Here is a 13,646-nt window from a genome sequence, read left to right as displayed (position 1 = left end):
TAACCCTTGGACCTTTGGACAAAAGTGCAAACACTGCAAAATAATCTGCTGTCCAGGGTGCTGTACCACAGATGTTTGTACAGCAATTGCCATTACTGAGCCCTCATTCTGCCTAATAACAAAATTCTACTTTCCATAGCAAAATTAAGCCTCATGTAATTTATTTTACTCCTGCTTTATGTGTGAGACTGTGCATTGTGCTTACTCAACTTCAATCATCTCTGTAAGGCTCCATGTAGTTCTGCCAGTGGCTCATAACCATGGAATACAGGCATTTGAATTAGAAGTAAATTTCCCCTCCTAGGGGTGTTGTGGGGTCATTTAGACCTCTAAGATAGTGTACAAAGTTAGAAGATACTGCTCAAAAGAAGCACTAAGATGTGCACTCTTCATTGCTCATGTTATGGATGGCAATTACAACAACATCTCTGTATTTGATCACTTGTAACATTCCACTGGAAAGAAACATAAACGACATACATAGACTTAACTGTATGATCCGTGCACTTTCTTTTGAGTGTCCAACTCACTTTGAAGTTTTAATAGAAGTGTTTGCTGTTCAGTGCAGCTTGCCTGTGTTCATCATAAAGAAAATAGGGATTTCTTTTAATAATCTTATTACTAAAGCACCTAACACTTTTCTATAAAAATAGCATAAAACTGCTTCTGTTTATTAATTCAAAGTAGAGTAGAAATGTATTTTTCCGTCTGTGGAAATATAGTGATACCAAACTTGGCTAGGGGTTAGGGACTGTATTTAAAAACTTATTTAAGCTTATTACAAGTGTTGCTTGGAAAACGGCTCCTAAAACGGCTCCTGCTGCAAGTCCATGAGCACTAAGAGGCACAAAAATGAAATGGTATGCGGCAACATAAAGGCCACCTCAGGGCAGCAAGAGGCCCCAAAACACCCCTGGCATTAGGTTCCTTTCTTGGCCCTGCCTTATGATGGGCGGCCATGTCCTTATAGCATACCATAGGAATCTTGCACTTTGCACCCTGCTGAGAATGTCACTATTACTGCTCTCGTTTATTCAACATTTGGTTTTGGGCAAAATGGCATCTAAAGAGGGACCCTATAGCATGACACGGGAGGCTTTTATAATATCTATGTATTGACATTAGGGATGGGTGAATTTTTTCGACTTGTTTCGTCACGGAAATGACTCCCATAGACTTGTATGTCATTGTGCGCCAAAAAAAATTGACACCCGTAGACTTTAATGGGCATGGCCGACATTTTGCCTGTGGCAAATTTTTGGCGAAACAAAAGAGGTCAAATTCGCCCCAAGCCTAATTGACAGACATTCAGTATATATTAGTTATAAATACATGTGATGTGAATCTTTTCTATGTAGTGTCTTCCTCCTGTACAGCCAATGATGCAATAGTGGATGCAGGTTTGGTGTGTGAGTTAGCGCAAATACTTGAAATGTCATATGTTTAAGCTACAAAGTAATAGCTTTTCAAAATCTCGATGGAGAGGGCCTCTTGCAGTTTCTGAAAGTGAAGAATCGCATGTTAAGAGGCTGATTGTTGACAAATTATACCCAGTTGAGTAAAATAAATTTACAGAAATAGCGGTGTAGGTCAGGGGGGCACATGCATATAAACTATCTATCTGTGTACATTAGCTGTAAACACAGTGCCTAATGATATACAAATACAAATAGTAATCTTGTTTTATATATGCTGCAGTTTAACTCTTCCACTGAAACATCCATCATTAGGTAGTGCCAAATCTATCAACTCCCTTGGCAAGGTTGGAGTCATTAAGCTCTGGCTTGATATAGTTTTACATTAACACAGCAGTAACAACAGTGGCAGACAAAGGTCAGTACTGTGTGCTTCAAAATTACATGTTTCTTGTCTGAGCATTACCATGCATATGAAATGCTACAAATCTTTCGATTTCATTCTCATGAAGGTAGCAGCAGTTGCTGGAAAGGCTTGTTTGCTGTTGCAGGTACAGTTGAATCACAAAGTGCTGCAGTCTTGAATGGCTTTAGATCTTAATATTGACAAACACACACAATAAAGAGGGGTCTCAATTATGAAGAACTGGCAAGTGTCAAAATCAGTACAGTTCCTTTTGTTTTACCCACAATGTATTATTTTCCCAGCATCACTCTGCATGCCACGACATTTTGTGCTGCCAATATGCACAAGTTGCAATGTGCCTCAATATTGCTGCAAGGTTTGTATCCTAATAGTTACTGTTAGTAGTGATGGGCGAATTTGCGCCGTTTCGCTTCCCGGAAAATTCGCAAATTTCCCGCGAAATTTGCGAAACGGTGCCAGTGTCTCGTTTTTGATGCCGGCACCCATTTTTTGACGCCGGCGCCCGTTTTTTTGACGCCGGCACCCGTTTTTGACGCAGTTTTTTCAGGCTAATTTTCACAGGTGTTTCGCGAATTTATTCGCTGGCGGCGAATCGCGCAAATTCGCCACGAATTTGCGCCTGGTGAATAAATTCGCCCATCACTAACTGTTAGTTGCAATCAAATACACTTTTCAGTTGCAGCAGTAGAATTTGCATAAAATACAGAGCACAATTGTCTACAACTTACTTTGTGGATCTAACATGTTGCTCCCCAATCATAATATTTGTCATTATGCTTATGTTATTTACCAGAAGCACAACTAAACTGATGACAATTAGCAAAAGAGCATAGTGTAATTCCTTTCTGCATGCCATTGTCATTACTCTAGCTTTACACTTTGCACCTCAAAGCAACTGAACTTAATAAGCTTTGTGCAGGGAACACCCTTCATAACATTAATGGTTGCTTATCAGGATACCCTGGTCGAAAGGATAAACTTGAATTCGTAGAATTGCTTCTATGTAGATGCTCATTGCTGAATCCACTAGTGATGGGCGAATCTGTCCTGTTTCTCTTCGCCGAAAAATCCATGAAACTCCGAAAAAATTCGCAAAACGGTGAAAAATTTGTGAAACGCATTGAAGGCAATGAGCATCAAAATAACTTCAACGCGAGCGACAATTTTTTTACTTGCGACTCTTTTGTCCAAATGCAACGGGCTTCCGAATAATTTTGACACACAACAATTTTTATGCGCATGCCAATTTTGACTCGGGACAATTTTTTTTGTTGCAGCGAATTTTTACACTGTAGAATTTTCGCAGAAGTTTCGTGAAAGGAGGCAGCAGGAATTGCTACACATGGCAAGAATAGTAGGGTTTCGCACACATTTTTAATAAAGTAACCAGAAACACCACTTTTCAAAAAAAACTTTTTTTCAATATATAAAAGCGTATAATGCACTGGCGCATTCTTGTTCTTTCATAATATGTCTCCTTTAAAGTCTCATTCTGGATTTAAGCACCGGTATGCCATATGATCCTTGTAACAAAATGAGTAAAGTCTGTGTTAAAGAGAGGGGACTTGTCGCCTGTCACATCCTACATTGAAGCAGACCACTGTTTAAGAGGCAGCAATATTGCATTAGTTATTATTTTTGTAAACATTGAATGAAATAAGCTTTTTTTTAGCCTAATTTACTCCTCATATAATTTAATGAACCTATATAAACAGCGCTCTTGAACTCAACTACAGCCTGGACTTTCACTTGACTGATGCTTCAGGGTTATTGGGAAGGGCTGACCCACACATTGTGTTTGTTCTTTGGGAAACACCTGTTCTATTATACAGTCTTGCTACAAACCTGAGCTTTGTGTTCCCTCTGTTTCCTAATCCCTGTATACTGTAAGATCTCAAAAACAGGACTCTCTGTCGGCGTTTCTGCCTGCTGATTTGTTCAGGCTGCTTCCTGTAGTGTACAGAGCTGTAGTAGATGATGGTGCTTTATAAATTAACTATAATAGGAATGTTCTTTGACTTAAATAACAATGATTCTATTTGTATTTCCACTGCAGCAATAAAACCTTTCTACATTTTATATAGCAATTCAAGGAAACCTTTGATGCTTTTGCAGGGGAACTGGGTGTTGGAAAACCACTGTAGATCCAATGATTTCAATCTGGCACTGGAGCCAGCTCAACATTTTACAGCCCATTTCAGTCCATTGCTATAGTTTTAATCATAACGGATATGGAAGGCTTGCGAGCCTTTTTTTTCATTTTAAGTTTAATGTTTCTATTTCTTCTTTACCCTGGTTACAAATGTATGACTAAATGAGGCCATAGTTTCCCATGTTCAGAAACAGAACCATCAATAGCGCAGTCATAGGCGGAAATTCAATTTAAATAGGTTTCCTCTAAATCATTAAAAACTAATGAGATTATATCCTACAGATCCCTATAACACTTTCCTTTACATACATGATCTATTTTCCTGGTGGCTTTTGAGTCTTTTTTTTTTTACTTCTTAATAAATTATGATATCAGAAACTAAAATTGTGATATCAGAAAATAAGATCCAAAAAATCATTAGAATGTTGGCAATGCCCTCTTGGAACATGGAGTGAGTTTACCTATAATGAACTTTAATGAACACACTTAAGAGGAGGCAAACTGCTTCAATAAAGCAGTGACATCATAATCTTTCCTGTTGTAAACCGAAGCAGTTTCCTTCTCAGAAATAGAATATGAAACATTTATATACGTGCATAAGGCAGGACCTGTAAAATTCATCTACCGAGTGCATTAACAGTTTATGCACAGTTTATTCGTTTTTTGCTTTATGTTTTCCCAAAATCCTGTTTCAATAGCCTATTACTGATATATTGCTTTCTGGCCACAGGCGCTCACACATTCCTGCTAGTTAAGACAGCACGATTTATATTAATGACATCCTAAAATTCCATATGTTTAAACGCATCCTGTACCGAGTGGTTATGGAATGTCTTTTCAAACACACCTTGATTAGTTGCAGTTTGAAAAAATGCTGATGTAAATTGTAATATATGGCACTTTTATAAAGACTCTAACTCTGCAGGATTTATGCTGCCATAGAATGAAACATACATTTATATATATATATATATATATATATATATATATATATATATATATATATATGATAACGTGGCCAGTCTACCTCATTATTTGTGAACCTGGAAACAAACCCAAAAACAAAATAAACACTGTATTTTTTACAAAAATCATGTAATGCTCTCAGAGATGGAAGAAGCTCACTATACGTATTTTTTTTCTTGGTTTTGAGAAATGCAGAGTATATGGGGTAACATTCCATGACAGATAGACTCTGGAGACATCTTTGATCATTCGTTGTGATGCATAAAATATGTCACAGCTGCACCATAAAAGATATCAGCCATCAGGCATGGCTGTCATTTGCCCTTGCTGGTTTATATGAGAAAAATACAGCTTTTCTGTTTTGTACTTCTGTTGGATTACTACTTGGGATAAACACAACCTATTTAGTCTATGCACATATTATCATTCTTCTGGTTTATTTCAAAAGAGAGTAGTCATAAAATATGCTTAAGAAGAACAGATCCGGTTGATATTTTGTTTCAGCATAACACTGGTTCATATGTTGCTATAAGCTGTGAATATGTTAAAGGCTGGTGGTGAGCTAGGCTCTAAAAAGGATTACACATTTCCCAGGAGCTTGTTCCCTTTCATTTAGTTTCTGTGATGCACACATCTTATTTTAATTCAAAATCTGATCCTGTGTAACAAAAGACACCGTTTTGACTACAAAAGGAAAATTCAACTAGAAATTAAGGAGAATAATATTGTCCAACAAAAGCACGTTAAGGCAAGAAAACAGCCTTGCTATTGACTTAGCAGTTTTCTTTTAGGATTGAAAACACATCTTTGTAGACGAAGAAGTATAGATTTAAGGAAATATTTCATTTTGCTAGTTAGACTGCCCTGAGATCGTCCCGTTTCACACACAGACTGGGTGACTGCACCACTCGACTGCTTCGTATCCAATTACAACTTTGAGTGACCTTGGACAAAACATGTTGCACTCTATGTTTAAAGAAACATTTCTAAATCATAAAACTGGCCAAGCTGTACTTTTGGGGGGTCAATACAGCTGTTTCCATCTAAATTGACTTAAAATGACTCTGAATGCAAAGGCCAGAACATTTACATTAACAACAGAAAAGCCATTTAGGTCACCCTCTGACTGTACTGGTCTCTATCACTCACTGTAGTGCAGGGCAAGGTAATTGAATTTATCTGATTTGAGTCACCTCTTGTGTCTCAGTTCTGCCACAAATCAGATCAACTGGTATTCAGGGCAAAAATCTTAGTATGTAAGGGCAAGCAGGAAATGCATGGAAAAATAATCTGCACCAAAATACATATATTATGAATTTAGAAAATATGGCATTATTCTGTAACATAAACCTTTTACTTGTGTAGATGGCACAACATTTAAATAACAGCATCACTATACAAATACACAAGCAAATGGGTTTTTAGTTGCCTGCTCCCATTTTATCTGAACCGTATATACATATAAATCAATTCAGTGAAGGGTTTTACATGCCTTCTTTTCTCTTAAAAGCTACCTTGTTCTTATATCATTGATGGTTATTAATAAACAATAAAAGGTTGTTGCAGTCTCATTTGGAGAATATTCAATGCTTTACCAAGACAGTAACATATGCACAGAAAAATGGGTTCACCAATGAGGAACATGTAGTATTAAACAGATTATATGAAACAAAAGCAAACATGTATTTATTGCTTTAAAGGGATACTGTCATGGGAAAAAACATTTTTTTCAAAATGAATCAGTTAATAGTGCTGCTCCAGCAGAATTCTGCACTGAATTCCATTTCTCAAAAGAGCAAACAGATTTTTTTATATTCATTTTTGAAATATGACATGGGGCTAGACATATTGTCAATTTCCCAGCTGCCCCAAGTCATGTGACTTGTGCTCTGATAAACTTCAATCACTCTTTACTGCAGTACTGCAAGTTGGAGGGATATCACCCCCTCCCTTTCCCCCCCCAGCAGCCAAACAAAAGAACAATGGGAAGGTAACCAGATTACAGCTCCCTAACACAAGATAACAGCTGCCTGGTAGATCTAAAAACAACACTCAATAGTAAAAACCCATGTCCCACTGAGACACATTCAGTTACATTGAGAAGGAAAAACAGCAGCCTGCCAGAAAGCATTTCTCTCCTAATGTGCAGGCACAAGTCACATGACCAGGGGCAGCTGGGAAATTGACAAAATGTCTAGCCCCATGTCAGATTTCAAAATTGAATATAAAAAAATCTGTTTGCTCTTTTGAGAAATGGATTTCAGTGCAGAATTCTGCTGGAGCAGCACTATTAACTGATTCATTTTGAAAAAAATTTTTTTCCCCATGACAGTATCCCTTTAAGCACATATGCTGTTGTACCATATTACATGTATAGATGTTCTAAAATATTCTGTATTACCTTATCCATGCCCCATGGAACTTCTTTCTGTGTGGGTAGCATGAAACTGCACAGAGCAGTATGCAGTAATTGGTGATACATCGAATTCTGGATTTGGTTCAGGATTCGGTTGAACCTAAGCTTCTTTTTAATTTTTTTACAGATTTGACAGAAACCAAGAACCTCGCCAAACTGAATCCAAACCCTACATAATGGAAACAAATTGCTAATTTGTCAACTGCTGCTTTTTCCACTCGTGCATGAACAATGTCTGCCCCGCACTAGGATTTAAGGTATTCAGCCGAACCCAGAAAAGATGGGTTCAGTGTATCCATAGCAGTAAAGATGGTGTTGTGGCATGGGGCACTAATGCATGGAAGTAATTATATGGATATGTGTGTTTAAGAGGACACTGCATTATAGAGGTGCTAAGAAAAAAATCAGGGGACTTGGGAGGTCAGAATGTATCTTGCTTGAGGCTGTATGCAGCAAAACACTGGAGTATAAATTCCAGGACTTGATTCATTAATATGTTTGCCATGTGGATAAGAGTTGATATTTTTATACATAAGAGGAAAAAATTAATCTATAGCAAAAAAGTAGCTTTACTACTGAAATAGAAAAAACATAAGCCATAATTCAGCTTCCATGATCTCATTTGATTTGCAGAACTTGGCACTCCTGTTCTGACATGACAAGGAGACTACTCAATTTTACCCTTCGTCTTGAGATATCTCACTGATTCCCATTATTATATATCTTAATGAAACCAGGAGACAGAGATGGGTGTAAAATGGGCACAGCATTTATTCACATTTTATCAAATAAACAGGACCATGCCAGCTTAACCCGAGGCAATATTCTAAAGCCATAATTTACCAAGAGATCACTACTTTGCTGTGCCCCCAACATGAGAGAAGTTCAACAGTCCTGCTGCCGGACGTGCATCTGCAGTGTCTTGATAATAAACAAATACAAGAGTCCTCTGCACTCAACCCTTTATCAATATATTAAAGGAAAACTATACCCCCAAAATGAATACTTAAGCAACAGATAGTTTATATCAAATTGAATAACATATTAAAGAATCTTACCAAACTGAAATATATATTTACATAAATATTGCCCTTTTACATCTCTTGCCTTGAGCCACCATTTCGTGACTCTATCTGTTCAGCCTCAGAGATCACCTGACCAGAAATACTACAACACTAACTGTAACAGGAAGAAGTGAGGAAGCAAAAGGCAGAACTCTGTCTGTTAATTGGCTCATGTGACCTTACATGTGGTTTGTATGTGTGCACAGTGAATCTTACGATCTTAGGGGGCGGCCCTTGTTTTTTAAAATGGCAATTCTCTATTTATGATTACCCAATGGCACATACTACTAAAAAAGTATATTATTATGATAATGGTTCATTTACATGAATCAGGGTTTTACACATGAGCTGTTTTACTCAGTATCTTTTAATAGAGACCTACATTGTTTGGGGGGTATAGTTTTCCTTTAAGGACATTGAAACATTTCGTGCCTTAAGCTACTAAAATGCCTTACCCTAAACAAAACAGGGATTGTTTGTCCATATATTGCAATATATTTAAGCTGGCCAACTACGTCAAAGTCATCCCCGGTATGGCCAGTCCTACATTCAAATTTCATCTGATTCATTAAAAATTCAATTGCTTCATTATACATTTTACAAAGGGACTACGTTTTAACCACAACCTTGCTGCTTTCAAAGTAAAACCCCCAAACTTGGTTGCCCTTTTATTGGCCACTAGTTGGATCAACTGAGTATAGCTGGGAAGGTCAGGAGCTACAACATGGAGCTGGCCACTGCTCCTGTATAAATTATAACAAACAAGAGAAAGTTGTGCTCACAACTAATTTACATTTAATTTACACATTTAGCGGTGGTGCAATGAGGTTGTGACCTCAAAATTCACATAGACAAATACAAGAGGTCCTCTGCACTCAACCCTTTATCAATATACTGTATTAAGTACATTGAACCATTATGTGCCTTAAGCTACCAAAAATGCCTTACCCTTTAAACAAAACAGGGATTGTTTGTCCATATATTGCAATATATTTAAGATGGCCCACTACGTCAAAGTGATCCCCGGTATTGCCCGTCCTACACTCTTGATGATAGGAAATTCAAACAGGCTGCCTCCTAGCACAAGCAGCAGTAGCATCTGTATTAATCAATCCACCGTGCAGTTACAGGAGAGAACCTCCTTTCTCAATCTTCTAAACTTACCTGTGCAGTACTTTGGAAATGTCCTCCTGCTGCTGTGACAAATAAAACTTAATAAAATATAATGTTTTATGTGCATTGTTTTGATCCAGAGGAAGGCAAAAAACCAGCCTGAAGCCAGTGCAAAATATGCTTGAAGAGGGAAAGAATTCCTTCCTGACCTGATGGCGATCCGAAACATTCCCTGAATAGAGATGTCGCGAACTGTTCGCCGGCGAACTTGTTCGCGCGAACATCGGGTGTTCGCGCTCGCCGGAAGTTCGCGAACGTCGCGCGACGTTCGCCATTTTGGGTTCGCCATTGTTGGCGCTTTTTTTTGCCCTCTCACCCCAGACCAGCAGGTACATGGCAGCCAATCAGGAAGCTCTCCCCTGGACCACTCCCCTTCCCTATAAAAACCGAAGCCCTGCAGCGTTTTTTCACTCTGCCTGTGTGTGCTGAAGAGATAGTGTAGGGAGAGAGCTGCTGCCTGTTAGTGATTTCAGGGACAGTTGAAAGTTTGCTGGCTAGTAATCGTTTTGATACTGCTCTGTTATTGGAGGGACAGAAGTCTGCAGGGGTTTGAGGGACATTTTAGCTTAGGTAGCTTTGCTGGCTACTTGGCTAGTAATCTACCTTCTACTGCAGTGCTCTGTATGTAGCTGCAGTGGGCAGCTGTCCTGCTTCTGATCTCATCTGCTGACTGCTGCAATAACAGTAGTCCTTGTAAGGACTGCTTTTATTTATTTTTTTGTTGTTTTACTACTACTACTACTACTACTATAAGAGCCCAGTGCTATTAGTCTAGCAGTGTTGGGGAGTGGGACTGGTGTGCTAATCTGCTGCTCCTAGTAGTTCAGCAGCACCAACTTTAATTTTTTTTTTTTAATATTCATTTTTTTTTTATTTTACTTTTTTTTATTTTACTACCGCTGTAGTAGTGTATAAGTTGACCTTTTAGGCATTATTTGCCCTGTAGGCATTATTTGCACACTGTTTTCTTCAACCCGCCATCTAGCTGTGTGACCTTGTTCACATTCTGTCTAAATATCCATAATATTACCGTCTCCAGAAAAAACACCGGAGTGACTTTTTTCAAGCAGCCATAATATATTTTACGTAATCCGTATCCACCGCTGTAGTAGTGTATACGTTGACCTTGTAGGCATTATTTGCACACTGTTTTCTTCAACCCGCCATCTAGCTGTGTGAGCTTGTTCACATTTTGTCTAAATATTGATAATATTATCGTCTCTAGAAAAACCACTTGAGTTACTTTTTTTCAAGCAGCATTCATATATTTTACGTAATCCGTATCCACCGCTGTAGTAGTGTATACGTTGACCTTGTAGGCATTATTTGCACAGTGTTTTCTTCAACCCGCCATCTAGCTGTGTGACCTTGTTCACATTCTGTCTAAATATCCATAATATTACCGTCTCTAGAAAAAACACCGGAGTGACTTTTTTCAAGCAGCCATAATATATTTTACGTAATCCGTATCCACCGCTGTAGTAGTGTATACGTTGACCTTGTAGGCATTATTTGCACACTGTTTTCTTCAACCCGCCATCTAGCTGTGTGACCTTGTTCACATTCTGTCTAAATATCCATAATATTACCGTCTCCAGAAAAAACACCGGAGTGACTTTTTTCAAGCAGCCATAATATATTTTACGTAATCCGTATCCACCGCTGTAGTAGTGTATACGTTGACCTTGTAGGCATTATTTGCACACTGTTTTCTTCAACCCGCCATCTAGCTGTGTGACCTTGTTCACATTCTGTCTAAATATCCATAATATTACCGTCTCCAGAAAAAACACCGGAGTGACTTTTTTCAAGCAGCCATAATATATTTTACGTAATCCGTATCCACCGCTGTAGTAGTGTATACGTTGACCTTGTAGGCATTATTTGCACACTGTTTTCTTCAACCCGCCATCTAGCTGTGTGAGCTTGTTCACATTTTGTCTAAATATTGATAATATTATCGTCTCTAGAAAAACCACTTGAGTTACTTTTTTCAAGCAGCATTCATATATTTTACGTAATCCGTATCCACCGCTGTAGTAGTGTATACGTTGACCTTGTAGGCATTATTTGCACACTGTTTTCTTCAACCCGCCATCTAGCTGTGTGTATTATCGTTTCCAGAAAAACCAACTGAGTTTTTGTTGTTGTTGTTGTTTTTTTAAAAATAATGCCAGGCAAAGGCAGGCCGCCACGCAGAGGCCGTGCTAGGGGCCGTGCTGCTATGCAATCCTGTGGCCCTAGCAAATTGCCCAGTTTTAAAAAGCCAATGACCCTGAACTCCCAAAATGCTGAAGAGGTAGTTGACTGGCTTACACAGCACACCCCATCCTCTACCGTTTCTAACTTTACCACAACATCCTCCTCATCCTCCACTGCTATGGCCACCCCACGTAACACTTCCTCCACCACCGGTGCCCCTTCTTCACTGGGGTCAGAGGAGTTATTTTCCCATGAGTTTCTTGAACTGAGTAATGCGCAACCATTATTGCCAGAAGAAGATGAAGGAGATGAGGACCTTACACCAGATTTAATTCTGGCAGAGAACACGATAGAGATGGACATAATGAGTGATGAGGAGGAGGTCCCCGCTGCTGCTTCCTTCTGTGATGTGTCAGAAGAAATTGATGCATCTGAGGAGAATGATGATGAGGAGATTGATGTTTTGTGGGTGCCTAGTAGAAGAGAGCAAGAGGAGGGTAGTTCAGATGGAGAGACGGAGAGTCAGAGAGGCAGTAGGAGAATAAGACTTAGAAGAAGCAGGGAGGACAGCCCGCAGGGATCAGTAGGGCAACAACATGTATCGGCACCTGTGTTCAGCCGGCCAACGCACCCGCCATTGCCGCCAATGCCGCCAACTTCTACTGTTACCGCCAGATCGCACACTTCCAAAAAGTCAGCAGTGTGGGATTTTTTTAATGTGTGTGCCTCTGACAAAAGCATTGTAATTTGCAATGAGTGCAGTCAGAAACTGAGCCTTGGTAAGCCCAACAGCCACATAGGTACAACTTCTATGCGAAGGCACATGAGCGGCAAGCACAAAGCACTTTGGGAGCAACACCTCAAAGGCAACAGGCAAACTAAAAGCCACACTCCTTCTGGTCCAGCATCTTACTGCTCTACCTCTGCTCTCCTTGACCCGTCTGAACCACCCTCCACTCCGCCTTCCACCTTGACCACCTGTTCCCATTCCCAGTCATCTGCCACCAGCCAAGTTTCTGTGAAGGCCATGTTTGAGCGTAAGAAGCCAATGTCTGACTGTCACCCCCTTGCCCGGCGTCTGACAGCTGGCTTGTCTGCACTCTTAGCCCGCCAGCTTTTACCATACCAGCTGGTGGACTCTGAGGCCTTCCGCAAATTTGTAGCAATTGGGACACCGCAGTGGAAGGTACCCAGCCGCAATTTTTTTGCTAAAAAGGGAATACCACACCTGTACCAACATGTGCAGAGCCAAGTTACCGCATCTCTGTCACTTAGTGTTGGGCCAAAGGTCCATATGACTACTGACGCATGGTCCTCCAAGCATGGTCAGGGCAGGTATGTCACCTACACTGCCCACTGGGTGAACTTGGTAATGGCTGGGAAGCAGGGAATGGGTAGCTCAACAACAACAGTGGAGTTGGTGTCACCGCCACGGATTGCACGCGGTTCTGCCACCACCTCTACTCCTCCATCGCTCTCTACCTCGTCTTCTTCTTCTTCTTACTCTGCTGCTGGGTCCTCCTTCTCCTCCTCCACACCTGTGCACCCCCAGCTCCCCCTAGGCTATTCGACGTGCCAGGTACGCCGTTGTCACGCTGTCTTGGGGATGACGTGCCTGGAAAGCAAAAACCATACCGGATCTGTACTCCTGTCATCTCTGCAGTCACAGGCCGATCGGTGGCTGACCCCACACCAACTGCAGATCGGAAAAGTGGTGTGTGACAATGGAAGCAATCTGTTGGCAGCGTTGAGACTAGGCAATTTAACACATGTGCCCTGCATGGCACATGTGTTCAATTTAATAGTCCAACGTTTTGTCTCCAAGTACCCA

The 13,646-nt window shown here is 40.0% G+C and overlaps 1 pseudogene; it reads right to left on the bottom strand.

Annotated features, from left to right (window-relative positions):
- LOC121395120 overlaps nucleotides 1–13,646 on the bottom strand; it is a 304,569-nt pseudogene that overhangs the window by 27,193 nt on the left and 263,730 nt on the right.

This window comes from Xenopus laevis, chromosome 6S, assembly GCF_017654675.1.
Source record: "Xenopus laevis strain J_2021 chromosome 6S, Xenopus_laevis_v10.1, whole genome shotgun sequence".
NCBI classification, from domain to species: Eukaryota; Metazoa; Chordata; class Amphibia; order Anura; family Pipidae; genus Xenopus; species Xenopus laevis.
This window is presented reverse-complemented; position numbering and strand designations above follow the sequence as displayed.